The sequence below is a fragment of the Pelmatolapia mariae genome, linkage group LG6 (assembly GCF_036321145.2).
Source record: "Pelmatolapia mariae isolate MD_Pm_ZW linkage group LG6, Pm_UMD_F_2, whole genome shotgun sequence".
NCBI lineage: Eukaryota > Metazoa > Chordata > Actinopteri > Cichliformes > Cichlidae > Pelmatolapia > Pelmatolapia mariae.
Genome location: NC_086232.1, coordinates 36304081 through 36320664, shown reverse-complemented (window position 1 = coordinate 36320664; position 16584 = coordinate 36304081).

The following is a 16584-nucleotide window of genomic DNA, read 5'->3' as shown; positions in this document are numbered from 1 at the left end:
AACCATACAATTAGTTTGTCTAATCACTCAAAATGAACAGCTCTATTTGATGTAACGGTTCCAGTTTCATCTGTCTTACATTCAAGCATAAACTGAAGCTTTTAATACAAGCTGCTGGGCTATGCGGGGAGTATTTTTCAAGACATAACACACCAGGGACAGTTACATCAGACCCTGAGAACTGGTAAATGAAAAAATAGCCTGCTGCCTACTTGAAGCATTTATCATGTTTACTCTGTGGTGTTGAATAAGTGATTGAGCTTTAGGCGACTAAAGAAAAATGAAGATGACTATTAAAAACATTTCAAAAGGCAAATTTAAAATGGTTTACTGCCCGGAGAGTTAAAAAAAATTGTGTCAAAACATTATGACTACCAAAACCTACTGTGCTATATATCAGAACAGTCCAGGCCCACTTAGGCATGGGCTGTTTGAGACCTCTAAATGTGTCCTGTATTATTAAGGATCTACTTTAACAGCAGTTCCATTATGTCCTGTAAGCTGGGAGTATGAGCTACCGTGGACTCCAGCATCCCCCAACACCCCATCACTTGTTTGTGGTGCCTACCTACTTGAACCACTGTTAGTAGGCTCTTATCCCTGCTGCCTGGGAGCACCCCACAAGCCTTGCAGTTTGGCTCCAACCCAATCTTGTGGCTCATGTCAAACTTACTTAGACCTTTACACCTTCCCATTTGTCCACATCCAAGAAGTTGCACATGAGATTCAATTCCTCGGTTGCATGAGGGCTCTCGAGGTAGAGTGGGTTGCCAAATTATTTGAAGGCCAGTGGTTTGATCCCCACCTCTTTTTGATGTTTTAAGGTATCCTTGGGCAATATACTGAACTCCAGATTTCCCCCTATGCTGTTATTGGTGTGTATGCATGTAAAATAGCTTTGAGTGGTCAGGAAGCCTTGAAAAGAGCTATTTAAATGCTCTTTTCAAGGCTTTAGTGTTGATTTTCAATACTATGTTGAATGCATATTGAAAGAGTAACCTTTCCCAGCTGGAACAAGATTTTCCAGCATTTCCATGGCTGTGTCCTACAACACTCAATGTGCCCAATATTGAGGGAATACACTAATTATCAGACTATCCTCCGCACTAAAGAAAAATGACACAAAACTGTATCCAATTATGTTCATCATCCATTATAATCAATTTATTTGATGACCTGGGATTGAAATTGGGTTAGTTATTCACTTCAGTTAAACATGTCGTTAAACAATAATGTATTTCTATAGTGCTTTGTTTCTTTCTTTGACCTTGGCTAAATCCCTGCTGGTTGTGCACTAAGGATCAGAAAGCATTTGGATATATGAGACATCACTAGAACGACTTTATTTAATAATCGACTCTTTCATGAGAGCTATTCATTCTTCTTTGTTTTGGAGTAACACAACACCGAGGTGAATAAATAAGAAGACACATGGGACACAGACAGTGGCTACAGCTTTCTGGCAAATTGGTAGCTAAATGAAAGTCAAAACAACATAATTGAAGTAGGAAGGCTATAAATATGCTTGATAAAAATTCTGACACTAGTCATTGTGTGAATATATCCTGCACAGAATTGGAAAGTAAAGTATATGCTGTAGTGGGTATTAAATTATCTTTTTGAGGTTCATACTGCAGTTTTTCATCTTCAGGAATGCCTTGACTGACACAAAGCACACGCAGTCCCAAACCACAGCTTGATACAAGACAAAGAATGTGAGTTGTTAACGCTGTGACAAGGCAATAAGACATTCTTGCCATTCTCAGGCTTCCATCTTTATTTTCAGCTTAACTCCAAGTTTATCTTGTACAAGACTTTTCGCTTAGGAAAGACTTTTAACATGAAGTGGGCCATTTCAAGGAAAATGTGAGGAAAATGAATTTGCTTTGCTTCTATCATGCAGTTAGATGGGAAGAAAAGTAATGTCAGTAGAGCTTGAGTGAAGTCCTTGTCAAAAAGTAAAGTTTGGTAGGTTTCTGCATTTTAAAACCACCTAATCTGCGTTCTAATCATACAGATTTCTTGAAGTATTTTAGCATTTGAATTGCCATACAAATGATTAACTTGGTGACATTTCTGCAGGCAAACAATGCGAACATTTCAGAGATAAGGGTCCAGACCGCAGACTGTTGCACTGAATTTCAAAATCTCTTTATATGCACGCAGACACTCCAAAAATATTTGAGCATCTTATAAATGTTAATTCTTACTTTGTCGAGGAGTGAGAGACAGGAGGAGGGAAGAGAGGCTGCAAACTGCAGAGAAGTAAAGGTGTTAATTACGACGGAGATGAGAACAAGGAAGGAGGAAGGAAAGGCAGTGAGGGAGGAGATGCACATACTGCAACAAATGAGAGCAAAATGAAAGAAGAGCCAGATGAAGAATAGTTAAAGGACGAAAATAGATGTAATTGGAAAGTAGGGGTGAAGTCAGAAAATGGAAGGGAGAATAGAAAACATAATCAAAGCATGGCAAGTGTGCCTATAGGTCTACTAAATTAGTAAAGAGTGAAAGAGAGAGATAGATGATGTTATAATCAGTGGAAGACAGCGAGCAGGAAAAACAAAACCATTTATGAACTCAATATGAAGAGATTAAAGCCAGAGAAAAGAAAAAAATAATATGAGATGGAGAGCGGCACTGCTCCTCTGGCAGCAGAGCCATGTCTTCCCGTCTCATTAGCTGTAGCTCTGTTGCTTAGGGGACCAAGTGGGCTGACTATCGCCACAACGATGGTTACCATTCCCGGCGGCAACAAATGCTGATTTTAATTAGAGCCGACCTCTTTGTCACTCTACCAGACAGACACACACACATCGACTGACCAGAAGAACTTGCTGGGATATTGAAGCAAGCATGCAGTTGTCCTCTCAAACAGCCCGCCTGTGTCTTCTGAGGAACAAATAACAGCGAGACAGAGAGGAGGAGAGACAGATGAGCAGACAGCTGGTGGAGTGAGTCTGGGACAGGAGGGAGAGGAACTTGGATGGGCCCTGCACAACAGGACTGGTGAAGCCTTAGGCGTCCTGCTGTAGGACACTTTCATGCACTCAGTGTTTTATGTAATCAGGCAGCGTGCTGACTGGAGTGCAGTCGAACACAGCGAAACACAGTAGCAGACAGGTGTCCTTGACAGAGCTGCCCCAGGGGACCAGAGGGAGTCTTTTTTCTCTCACCGTGATATGACAAGAGACTAAAGCAGCAGACATTGTTCATACATAGCTGAGGCCACGGTATGCACAGGAGAGAAGAAGCTGCTAGACGCTCCGCGTAATGTTTAAGATGCTTAAAAGAATAAGATGTGTCATCGCAAGTAATCACTGCTGTGTCAAAGCCTGAAAATGGCACCATCAAAAAGTTGAGGGCACCTTGCTTCTAATCCAGTTTTATATTTGCAAAATTTTCACAATCAATAAAGGTTTATTTTAATTTACTTTATTTGTTTAACATGTAATAAAATGCTATATGGTACATGGCCATATGGTCTATGGTACACATTTCAGGTGATGTCAGTGTTGAGCTCAGTATTAAGCGATACGCTTTTTGTTCATTTTGGTTTTAGCTATCCCACCGACTAAATGGCCCTCTACAAACAAAAAGCTTAGCATTATGCTTATTATTTGATTCAATAAAGCTATTGGTAATATTATCAAAAAAGAAAGGGAAGGAAGGGAGTATCTGCATAATAGAATCCAAGACGCTCCCTATCAGAGATATGAAAAATGTTAACTGCTCTTTTCTGCTCTTTATTTGATTAACTAATTCCTCTTGACCCAACTCACATGCCAAATATTACAGTGGACACTGTCCTGAAAGCTCTTAAAAAACAGAGATTTTGTTTTAAATGTTATTAAGACAAAGAGGCTATAAGGTCTGGTGAAAACCATCTCCAAAGCTAACCCAGGCGTGCCTTGATGCAGACAATTAGTCCAGACGTGACTCTTGCATTGCCAATGCAAGGGCAATAGGGGTTACAGAGAGGCACTACACCATAAAATCCTTTTGGTGAATAGACACAGCTTAGAAACACAAATGCTAAATTGCAAATATTAGCTCTGTGTTGCCTATGTATGCATTCAAACATTAAAACCAACCAGGGGTTAAAAAACAGTTGCATTTCTTTTTCTAAAAAAGACTAACAGCTCCACTTTGCAAATTCATGAACAATGCTGCATGCAGTCTTGTTGTTTTTTTTCTTCTCTAGATCTCTGTGTACTCTTTAATTACTGTACATTCCAAGTTTAAATATAGCACCACATTCACTGTAAATTACATGTGTGTTGCAACACTAAGTGGGTGAGCTTAGCAAAAGGTCACTGAGAGGATTTACCGAATCGGACACAGGACAAGGTTAAAGAGTCCTTTGTCCGTCTACAGGAAACCTCCTAACTGTGAAATGACCTCTTATCTAAATGCTAAGGGAAGTTGCTTTTTTGTGGAAAAGGCAAATACTAATATGTTAAGCCTACCCCAAACAAGACGAGGACTTTTTTTCATATCGTCATATAAGTTAGGACTTAATTAATATCTGTGAAAAGGATGGGGCAATCCTTCTCAAAAAGACAGTTAACTTGTGCCTTTTTTTAAAAAAAGACTACAGTGTAGAAAATATGTGAGTTGGATTTTTAGTTAGTGTTTTTTAGATTTTTAGATGGTCTGTTTTAAGAAAATGGCATACCTACTTAGCTGAAAGGCCGATTTACCTCTAAAACTGTCACATTTCATATTGCTTTGCACTTGACAAAAGGCCACTCTAGTGACCATTCCAGACTGTGGTTGTATAAGTAACCATCTAAAATATTTCAGACTTCACCAGAGTTAAGACCAGTTTAGCTCTGGACTTGTGCAGTCTGTGTCACTAACAGTTATTTCATCTGTCATTGCTGATTTATTTCTGGCTGCAACATTGCCATTACTCTCTTCCTGTGTGCCCATTTTATAAGTCCAATCAGAGTCTCTTAACACTGTGCCTGCCTGTTCAACACAAGACTAGTTCTTACCACTGTTGTCTGTCTTTTATCCCGTCGTCCTTCTCTAACCCCAAGTGGTCGTGGCACAAGGCCGCCCCTCCCTGAGCCTGGTTCTGTCGGAGGTTTCTTCCTGTTAAAAGGGAGTTTTTCCTTCCCACTGTCGCCAAAGTGCTTGCTCATAGGGGGTCATATGATTGTTGGGTTTTTCTCTGTATGTATTACTGTAGGGTCTATCTTACAATATAAAGCACCTTGAGGCGACTGTTGTTGTGATTTGGCGTTGCATAAATAAAATTGTATTGAATTGAATTATCCTAAAGCATATATAACAACAATAAAAGCAAATATAGTTGAAGGCGGAATCAAAATATTGCCTTTGTAGAAACCTATTTTGTGTGAAGTGCTTGTGGCAAATAAGTACAGATTGCTGTTGAGATTGGCTTATTTGGACCATAATTTCAAGTTGTTGTATTCCTTACAGTGAAGAGCTGTAGGCTTCCTTTGGCGTGTGTGCACATGTGTTTGAATGTGAGTGTATTTCCTGAGGAAATGGATGTATTCCAGGGTACTAAGCTTCTCTCACATCAGACAGCTTACCCTGGAGGAACACAGCACTTCTTATCAGGTACAAAGCTGAAAACACCTCCAGGGGAAAAGACCATCCAATACAATGTGAATCCACAGCTTCAAAAGGGCAAATGGATAAGGAAAAGTGAAGTCGGGCACAAGAAAATTTCTACAAGACAGTGTATTAATGCCACATAGCTTCTAAAGTGGGAGACCATCAAAAGATGTGGAAACATATTTGCACATCAGAGCGGTGATTTCATGTGTTGCTGGAATTGGACTAATTTTCATGTTTGTTGTATCAAGATTTTTGTGCGCCTTTGGAGAAGTGAAGTAAATACCATAGCAACCATTCTGGTTTCCGATGTCCTCTTCAAAGAAAAACTGTCAAATCAGAAGTTCAGCCCATCATTTTTGCAGTTCCATAAAATGTTTTTGTTGCTAAGCAACAAAGGTAGATGCTGTGTATGCTAGCCAACATTAAGACATTTTTTGATCCGAGAGAAATGTTGACTTGCTTGGGTAACAGGATTTATATTTGGCATGCTATATATATAGTTAAAGAAAAGACCCACCTACTTTGGTTGTTTTGCTATTAAGAATAAACTCTGTTCCTCTTTAAGTTCACTGTAACTATACAAACTTGTATTAAAATGCAAAATCTTATGGTATTCCTGTTTCTTTATATAACAGGCATTTATATATCTTTAGTGATCTGTAAGATCACATTAGTTGATAATAAATGACAAACACAGCACACCATTTTTAAGGACCCATAAAACAAATTCATTGCTGCCACTGCTTTGGGAGCACTGGAAAAGGTTAGCACAGCTTGTCCTTTCTTCATGTTTCTATATATCAGTGTGGACTTGGGGTGCATTTTTACTGTGAGAAATATGGATAGTGTCGTCTACAGGATAGCCTGCAAGAATGCATAAATTTCAGACAATTATTGGACCTCAAGGTAATTATGACTACCTTTCTGAAGGCTGAAAGGGCATATATGTTATCAAGCAGTACAAGGCACATGTTTGTGTTTTTTAATGATAACTGCTTGAAAGTATTTTTTCTAGATTAAAGTCTGGAATGTCATGAGACCTTCTGTGTTTGTCTAAATACAAACATTAGATAAAAAATAAATTCTACTCTTAGATGTAAAGTTTAAATGATCTTTCAAGTTAGATTAAAAAAAAAACCACACATTGGTCTGACAGGGGTGATCTTTTTCTTCTAAAGCCCCTCTGCAGATTAACTAGTGATTCTAAATTGGCTTAAGGTGTGAGTGTAGATAGATGCTCTGAGTTTTCATAGAAACTGGAAAATGCCAGTTTGTGTCTATGTGAGTGAAAAAACATAATTAAAAAAATGTTTTAATATTTTATTATTTCATATTTTATAATATGCCCATTTTGTAAATAATAACCTACAAAATTCACAAATGAGCTATATAAGGAAAAATACTGCAAGAGTATATTGGCCCCAAGGTATTGGATCATTGATAAGCTTTTGTACCCCTAAAACGTACAATGCTGTACTGAGTGTTGGGGAGTAAAGGAATACATGTTACGTATTTAAAATACCATATATGAATAACTGTATTTCATTACAGTTACCCTTTAAATAGGTGATAATTAGAATAGAGTTACTTTATTGAAATAAATGGATTACACAGCGGTCTTTTCCTGTTTCATCTTATCTTATTTTAACATCTTATGTTCAATTATGTTAACATAAGTCTTTGCTCCTCTACAGTAAATATATTGTCTATTCAGGGAGATTTTGGCTTAACCTCCTAAGACCTGAACTCTTTCATGGCATGCATTTTTAATTTCTATTTGGGGTGATTGGGACCTGATGAATGTAAAAACAAAGAATTATTTTTTTTTTACCTGATTTTTGTTTCTGAGCAAAATAATATCCACATATGAGGACATTCGCTTTAAATTTCGATAGAACAGTAGCAGTATAATGTCCTCGTAAGTGGATATCAGGCCCTTGTAGAGCCAAATTTAGTATTTTGGTCTAGACAACCCAAAATCTGATGTCCACATGTGTGAACACCAGGTCCTAGGAGGTTAATAGCCAACTGGTAGAGAAAGACAAACAAGAATTTGCAGGATGTGGATGCTACATTCATGTAGTTGTAAAAAGCACGACAATATATTAAGTAATCCAAAGTATTCAGGATACGTTACTCACATTGAGTAATTTAACAGAATACGTTACAAACTACATTTTGGGGCATGTATTCTGTCATCTGTAGTGGAATACATTTTAAAAGTAACCTTCCCAACACTGACTGTACTTCTGATAAACATAACACATCTTCTCGAGTTCTTCTCTCAGCTCTGAGCCTTTCTCCAGCTTCTCATGTTCCTTCTTCCTGATGTTGCTATCACTCAGTATGGCTACATCTATCACTACGGCCGTCTTCCTCTGCTTGTCCACCACTACTATGTCCGGTTGGTTAGCCATCACCAATTTGTGCATCTGTATTCGAAAGTCCCACAGGATCTTAGCTTGGCCATTCTCAACCATCCTAGGGGGCGTGTATCATTTCGACCTCGGGACTTATTACATATTGTACGTATTACTAAGTATTGTGTTTTCAGGGCAATTAAAGCATTTTACAGTTTTCTCGTCATGATAATTGATTTGTTCTCACTCATAGGTGTAAACCCATTTAGAGATAAAGTAGAAAAATTCTGTTTTTGATTCTTGCCTGTTAGAACAGCAGATAGAGAATAAAGCAGCTCATGGTGGTAACGTGGTTTGGGTGAAATCGCATTGCAGTCTCCCACCATGTTGACAATAAATAATTGTTTCCTGTTATATTTACTACTTTGTGCATTAAAGAGAAGAAAAAGAAAAAAAAAAGCTTAGAAGAGTACTGCTGTACTAACAGCACAGTCTATCTGTGATTAATTAAAATACATTTTTACTTCATGAACTGAAAAATTGCGCGACATGTATTCTATTTGTAAAACACTTAATTGACTGGTTAGGTGACTTGTCATTAAAAACTGTCAGTGAATGACATTTACAGACCATGAAAATTTATCTGACTCTTCAAACTTTGTGGTAACACTCAACAACCATGAACTCCTCTTGCTGCTGATCTGAAAATGAAGCTAATTGATGCCTACAGAGCACGAACGGCTATAAAAAGATATGAAAGCACTTCTAGCTTGTAATTTCCACTGTCCAAAATGTCATTAAGAAATGGCAGTTAAGGGGAACTGTGGCAGTAGAGACCTGAAAGAGCAAGAAAATTTTCCAATAAAACTGCAGGGCAGAAATGGAAAGTTAAACCCTCATATGACTGCAAAGGAGGTTCAAGAAAGCTTAGCTGTCACAAGAGTAATGGTGCGCAGTTCCACTCTGCAGTATTATTGCACAATCAGGCTCTACATGACAAAGTCCCCCAGAAGGAAGGGAAGAGTCCAATTTTGACAAGAAATGAAAAGAGGCTAAGGCTTTTAGCCACTGGAAAGCAAACTTTTGTTTAAATGTTTTCATTTTTTAAACAGCTCAAAGGATGTTGTAGTGGTTAAGAGTCAGAGGATGACCAGAGTCACTCGGAATTATTTACTAGACCACAAGCGATCATACATTTCTATTAATATTAATAGCTACTGAAAAAACTTAAATTACTCTCACAAGATTAACGCCAGAAAATACTGATAGAGTTGGATCTGGCTATAGTCCATTGTTTTCATTCTCACAAGTAGCACATGACAGTAGATAATTTGTGTCAGCTGTTTTCACATCAGTAAAAATGCTCACTAGTACCCTGGAAGTAGTTTTGCAAAGCCAAATGCAATTTTGAGCATTTGGAACACAATGTGAATAACATTTGAACACATGGCAGTATCTTTCCGTCATGCCATCCTGTAATTATTTGTGCCACAAATTGTCACCATAAGGCACCAGAAAAAGGGCACCTTTAACTACAGTTTTCATCTTTAGCCAGACTGTATGGATGTTATGTCATGTATCCTGTCAGTAGCATTAACCTTTGGGGAATAGCACAGCTCTCTGTAGTTTTACATCTATTAATATTGATATTCTATGACCTTAAAGGTATTCTGTTTGTCCCGAGTCACTCAGTGAATTTGCTTTCCATTTTACAGAAAAATCTGCTCCTATGCATCTTCATTAAAGCACCAAATAAATTGTCTTTCCCAAATCCAGCCTCTCTCGTCTTTTTTGCTAGTTAGACATAATATGGACCACATTTAAATTGATATGACTGGATCTCCATGTCTGACAGGCAGAAAATGATTTTTTTTCTGCACTGGAATCCGCTTCTCTGTTTTTTGAGAATGGTTAATCATATGACATGGAAGGCAGAAGTGATTATCAGCTGGACCATGTGTGACCTCTATGTAAACAGGAGGATATTGGATTTCATATAACCTAATCCTTGCAAAGACAGATTATTTCTATAAAAGGGAAACCATCAAGTATCTAAATGTTCTTCATTGTATTTGTCACCAAAGCCATTAGCAGAAGGACACTAAGTCTTCTAAAGATAAAATTAGAATTGTTCCAAGTGAACAGTATTGATTGCATGTTCTGCTGTGAGATATATTAGATGGTAATTAAACAAACAGATTGTCAACATGGCAGATATAGGTGTAAAGATTGGATTGACAATGACAAGCGCTATCTCAAAATGCCAAGAAGCAGCGTTCAAAGAATTAATACTTTGAAAGACCACTGACCTGTGAAAAGGTCAGTGAACAGTTTGCATTTATAAATAGGTATAACGCATAAATAGAATCAAACTAGTTTGTGTGACTTTTTTCCCATCAACATGTTGGTACACTGATTCGAGATGAAGAGCTATCATTGATTGCCAAATGGTTTCAGAAGAAAAAACTCTCACTCATTATAAGGAAACTAAATTTTATGATCATTAAAAAAATTATGCAAAAGAAAAAGTTAAATACTGAGCACAGATAATACTGAAATTAGAGCCAGGGCACACCCTGGACAGATCACCAGTCTGATGCAGGGCTATCACAAAGTGACAAACAACCATTTGCAATCATACCTACGGGCAGAACCACAAATTAACCTCACCCCACTTCCTGCATTTCTATGGACTGTAGAAGGAAGCTGGAGTACCCAGAGAAAACATGCAAAGTCCACAAAGAAAGACCCCGGGGCAGATGGTGGAGTCGAACCCAGGCAAAAATGCTAACCACCGTGTCACAGTGCTCAACAAATACAAGCTTTGAACATGTGTTTACACATAATTGCACTTATCTGACCTGACTTGCATTTTCCAGAATTATTTTACGCTTTCTACAGATATTCACTCACTTGCATCCCTCATTTTGCAATGACAGGTTGGGGGCCTACTTTGAAAACAGCCTTTTTAGTCATATATTCAACAGAAATAAGTTCTTTGTTTTTTAATTTTTCTGTGCAAAGAAACATGCAGCCAACTTCCCCCTTGCATAATTGTCCACAATTTTCTGATATAAGCCTGCTGATTCCCCCCCCCCTTCATCCATTTCTATTTTCTTTTTCATTTCAGGGTTTTAGCAGGGCTGAAGCTCTCTTGATGTTGGTCAAGAGAGCATATAGAGGCCACCAGTGTAACGCAGGGCTAATATAAAGATACAGATATTCACATGGTAATAATCTTTAGATTGTGGGAGTAAACCAAAGTAAGAGAACTCTTACTTTGAGCAAGAAAATAATTACTTTGTAATCACATTCAAACCCTGGACCTTCTTGCTCTAAAGCACTAAACATTGGACTGTGCCAAGGTGCAGCCCAGAGGAGCTAAACCATTCTTCCATTAAAAATTCCCCAGATGCAGGATACTCTCAGGTGTTTTTATTTGTTCCTCTTTTCAGTCCTTGCAAGCCACCAGCCTGGGGCAGTTTAGCCACAAAGGCATTTATAGCTTTTGCTTTCTGAAGGCCTTAGAGAGCTCTTTAAACCGTGGGATGATGATGTCATGAAAACACATGAATTTAGATGTAAAAATTCTAAACAGAACCGCATCCACCTATATTCTAATCATTCGTACCAATGTAGAATATAGTCCTAAATTGAATTTTAAGAATGAGAAAGTACAGTAAATACAAGGGCACCAATTGCTTATTTTTTCTTCCTACGACTTATTAAAGAATGCACTTCTAATATCTTGCATACCACAGGGAAAATTTGAGCTTTCTGAGTGAGGTTCCACTCATTTTAGGCAAATACCATGATTAGACTTCGTTCATCTGTTTACATGTATGACTTGACAAAATGGCATTTGGGAAACATCTGTATAACACAGAGGTTTTTAACTCTCCTAGTTAAATTAAAACAAATCTCAGGCTTATATCTGTTTGTTAAATACAGAGAACTATATAAGAATGAGTAATTTCAAAAGTTAAAAGCAAGCAGAAAACATATAACACGGCTCTGTATAAACAAAAATATTACTAATTCAAAGCCAGATGACACAAGTACAAAACAATCATTAAATCACCTGATGCTTCTGGATAGCATTAACATGGTCAGAGGGTAGGAACAATTCACACAACTCACTAAAGTTCCACTTCACTTAGTAGCTACATCAAAGTCTTTAGTCCTTTTAGTTTTTTTAACTGTTCAAAGGTTCCAACTTTTCCTCCCCAAATGAAAGGACACAAGCCTGATTTAAACTGTGATTTTCTTCATATTCACTCAGCTCCAGGCTGATTCTTTTCATCTGTCTTCAAGGTTAAGAGTTTGACTAACCATCGTCTAGACAGTAGCAGGAGCTCTCGCTCCTGCTCTGTGTTCTTTTCCTCCCGTCTCTCTCCATCTCAGGGGCTCTACTTTCAGCCCCAGGGCCATTTGCTCTAAGGGCAGGCATAAGAGAAGTACCATGTATTCGCCTTCGATCACAGTGAGCATTTTTTTTCTTCACCACTCCCCACAGTCCTCTGTGACCAAGCAACCTTGTTAGATTGGTAAAAATAGTAACACCGGCAATGATTCTGAAGAAGCAAGACTCTGTTTTTTTAAAAAACAAAAGAAAGGCAAGAGGGAAAGCAGGAAAATAATGAGGGAGAGAGTCTGGAAAATATACGCGCAGGCTACAAAAGCCCTTAGAGTGGCCAGACTTTCTGCTGCTTAGGTGAGAGAGATTAAATGCCCCAACTGGTTTGGGTGATTAGCAATGACCTCTCCTACAGAGGCTAAAACATCACTGCCTTTAGCTCCCTTAGACAACAAGCGCACAGTGTGCATTTCCAAGAGATTTTTAGAGAATTACTAATTTAAATAATAACATAGTCATTTATTTCTGGTTGTTCCAGGAAGTAGCATTTTCATTGTGGATAAATAATCCATCAACATCTGTTCTTATAGAGTCCTTCTAGCATAAGCAATGCATTCATGAACGATTAAATGAAATTAATCTGAAAGACAAAAAAAATAACATGCTCCCCATTAAACTGACAACAGATGTCCTGAAAGAGAAGTCTGCTTCCCGATATTTACAGTAAGTACGGCCTTGCACATAACATGCCTTCAAAGTTTCATCTAAAGTGTGGACTAAACTTTAGCCGGAACTAAGGTCGAGCTTTAATGCCACATGTGATTTTTGGCAGTGGTAGTGGCGGCACTGCAGGGAAAGCTCTGCTGAATTCAGCATTAAAACACTAACAGAATAGTTTCCACCCAACTTGTTCTCAATCAATAAGATGCCATTGTAAGTGTTTGCTCTGAAATAAATTGGGAATTCATTTTGTTTTGTTCCTCCTCCCCCTCGCTAGTCTCCACTGATGCTGTGCTCCCACTGTTGGCGTTGGTGGTTAACTTTTCTGCCCAATAATGGAATAGAGTGGACTGCTTATCGATTTGTTTGTCTAGATACAAGTCAACGCCTGCTCTCCGTGGAGCAGCGCTGTTACATTTCTGTGCATTGTGCGGCAGACTGCGGCGTCGATGCTTCAAATTACAGAGTGACAAGAGGTGGTGGAAAATAGGCCACATGTCAACTAATGATAAACCTGGCACATTTTCAGACAATTTGTTTTTCTTTGTGCACTTGATGAGGTCAGTGACGAATCTTGTCTGCGAATTGCCTCTCACACTGACAACAAGCAATAAGTCAATGCAGGGAGAACTGCATGCATAAGGTTGGCTTTCCTTAGTGAGCATTGTGATAAATGAGCACTATTAGAGATGATGCATGTGATTTTGTGATGATGACTGCTACTATTACACTGACCTGGCAAATATGTGGATTCTTTTTATCTTAGTTCTGACTCCCTGAGTCATTTCTTTCACTGTGTTGCACAACGGTAGGAGGATAAGTTTTTTAGTTCATCTAATATCCAGGTGGCTCAGTTCTAGCAAGGGGCCAGAGATCTATCGTGTAATAACTGGAGCCGGCTTTTTAGCAAAAGGAGTGCAGGTGCATAAGCACAGAGGTTGGTGTATAGATTTGCTTGTGTGTGTATATTAAGATTGGGGCTGTTGGAGGCATTTAACTCAACAGTGCCTTAATAGCAATATACTGTATACCATTGGTGTGCTGTTCTACACTCTCTCCATTTGTCTCTCTCTCTTTAATCTCAGACTCTACTGTCATGGTCCTATCTTTTTCTCTGTCCCATCACTCAATTAGACTTTCCTGTCTTTTTATTCTATCTTAGTCTTTTCACTTTAATGCAAAAAAAAGAAAAAAGAAAAAAAAAAAGACTCACCTCTTGTATTGGCCAACTTGCTTCTGAGCCTGCGTTTTAGATGGTTGTCTACATTTCAGCCAGTTGTCTCCCCCAAGCCTTATTTATCCAATTCTACGCTATGGGAGCAATCATAATTGTCTTGACAGTCATGTGGTGAAAGAGGCCGACCAGTCAGTGTGGGTGGAGGCATCTTTACACTCACACAGATTCAGCGCTGTCAAGGTCCTTCTGTCCTTAGCCCATAGCCCCTGGACCCGGCTGGTCCTGTTGTCTGAGCAGATTAGCATTCAAAGCACAGCAAAACCACACTCAAACTGTACAGTCTAGCACACATACATTAAAATATGCATGCTGCAAACATGTACACATATGTGCCAATGCTATAGGAGCAAGTGACTCAGACTACAATGACAACGAGTTTCAGGCTGCCATGCTGTTGCAGAACACCAATCGAATATGAATATGATTTATTCCTTTTCGACAGGTAGAACCAAAGCTGTGTTTTGGGTTGAACTATGGTTATTTGATAAGGGAGTCCAGCTGAGCATGTCTGTTGTTGGCAAACGACTCCCTCATTAATTTGACAAACAGCAGTCTATATCTGGTCAGTGCTTCGGCAGATTTTTGGAGTAGAAATTGAGCACGTAATTCCATTATCCTTTGAATCTGGAATTGAGGAACAATTGGCGCTTGCAAGCCTTTCTAAACATAAACAAACAACAGCTGTGTTTATGCAACTGTTGGAGTCAGCTTGGCTTATAATGAAACCTAGCTTAGGCATAGCTATTACAGTGTTGTGTATCACATTATGCTGAATGGAAATCCCATTTTCATATCAGATACATCTGTAAAATAGGAGATTAGCTGAATAAGCTCAGATATATGTACAGTATATCATGCTTGTAACAAGAATGATAATTATATAAACTGGAAAAGTTTTTTTAAATTATATTTATATAATATTTCAGGAACCACAGTGTTCCTATATACTCTTGCCTTTAAGGGTTTTTATTACCACTGTCAATATAACAATTCAGAACTTAAACTAATTAAGTTAATTTCTTAAAAATATACCACTTAAAACCACGTCAGATTTGAACATATGACCACAGGTCAAAGCAATGGAAGATTGTAGATACTTAAAGGTCCCCATTAGAAACCAGTCAACAAGTGGAGTTTAATGTGTTTTTGTGTCACCTTATGTTTCAAAGTGCAGCCTCAAAAGTCAGCTTTTGATATTTTGAAAATAACTCCCTACTAGCACATGAAAAAATAAGTCATGATTATGCAAGTACTTTCCAAAAAAACAGCAACAACATTACGTGAATGCATTGTGTAACACAGCAACTTCTGCAGGTGTTTGGGTCCAATGCTGATCGACATCTGCACAGCTGAGTTCTGCTCTCGGAAAACTGTACTTATACTTACAGCAACTGTGTTTCTAGGACCAGAGAGTTTCTAGGTTCTGAACTTCCTGTTTGTTCTATCTTTTGTTTCCTAATTCTCTAATTGTCATGTATTGAGGATGTTCTGTCACATTTAGCTGTAAATTCTTAGCAGACCCAACAGCATACAGAGCAGAGTGCTAGGGCTTTCTTGGCTATAGGGCTTTCCCTAGCTAAACTGATTTAATCACATTTATAATGGAAGCTATGTTTTCTGTGATGTTTTATTTTGTCTAAAATCAGGTGTGAATGCTTTTATTTACTTCTATTCATTTATTCCAGTACAATGGCATTAGGGATAGGAATAGACATAATTGGTATTCCTTTGCCTCATTTTCACTGAACATTCAGAGTAGATAAGGCTTGAATCTTCTTACTGTAAGTATATATAAAATAGCAGGTAAACACAGCTGTTACTAATAACTAGATCCAGCAGAACCTTCATTTATGTTATTAGTAACACCATGTTAAAATCAGTAGAACCTTTCAGACAGAGGGTGAAATGTGGTACATTGTGGGAAGAATACGGTGGTTTTCACAATCTAATGTTATAAAGCTATTCTAGCACATGCCCAAAATAAAATCATGCATAATTGAGAATTATATGGACTGGAAAACTAACTTAAGAGCAACTTCAGTGTGGTAAAAGAACAGACATATTAAATTCCTAAAAAGCTATGCAGGCTGTTGAAAAACCCTGCATTCCAAAGTTTCCTTCCAATATTTATTTACTCTACAGGGGAACCTGTGATCAGCATTAAACACTGTTGATATTGACTCTTTAAAACCCAAAGTCTGTCCTTTGATTGTGACTATCTATGCTCCAAATTACCAGCTGAGACTTTTGAAGCTTGCTGAGTGTGTGGTGCTAAATGGTTGTTGTTAGTAGTTGACTTTGAAGCAAGATAATGA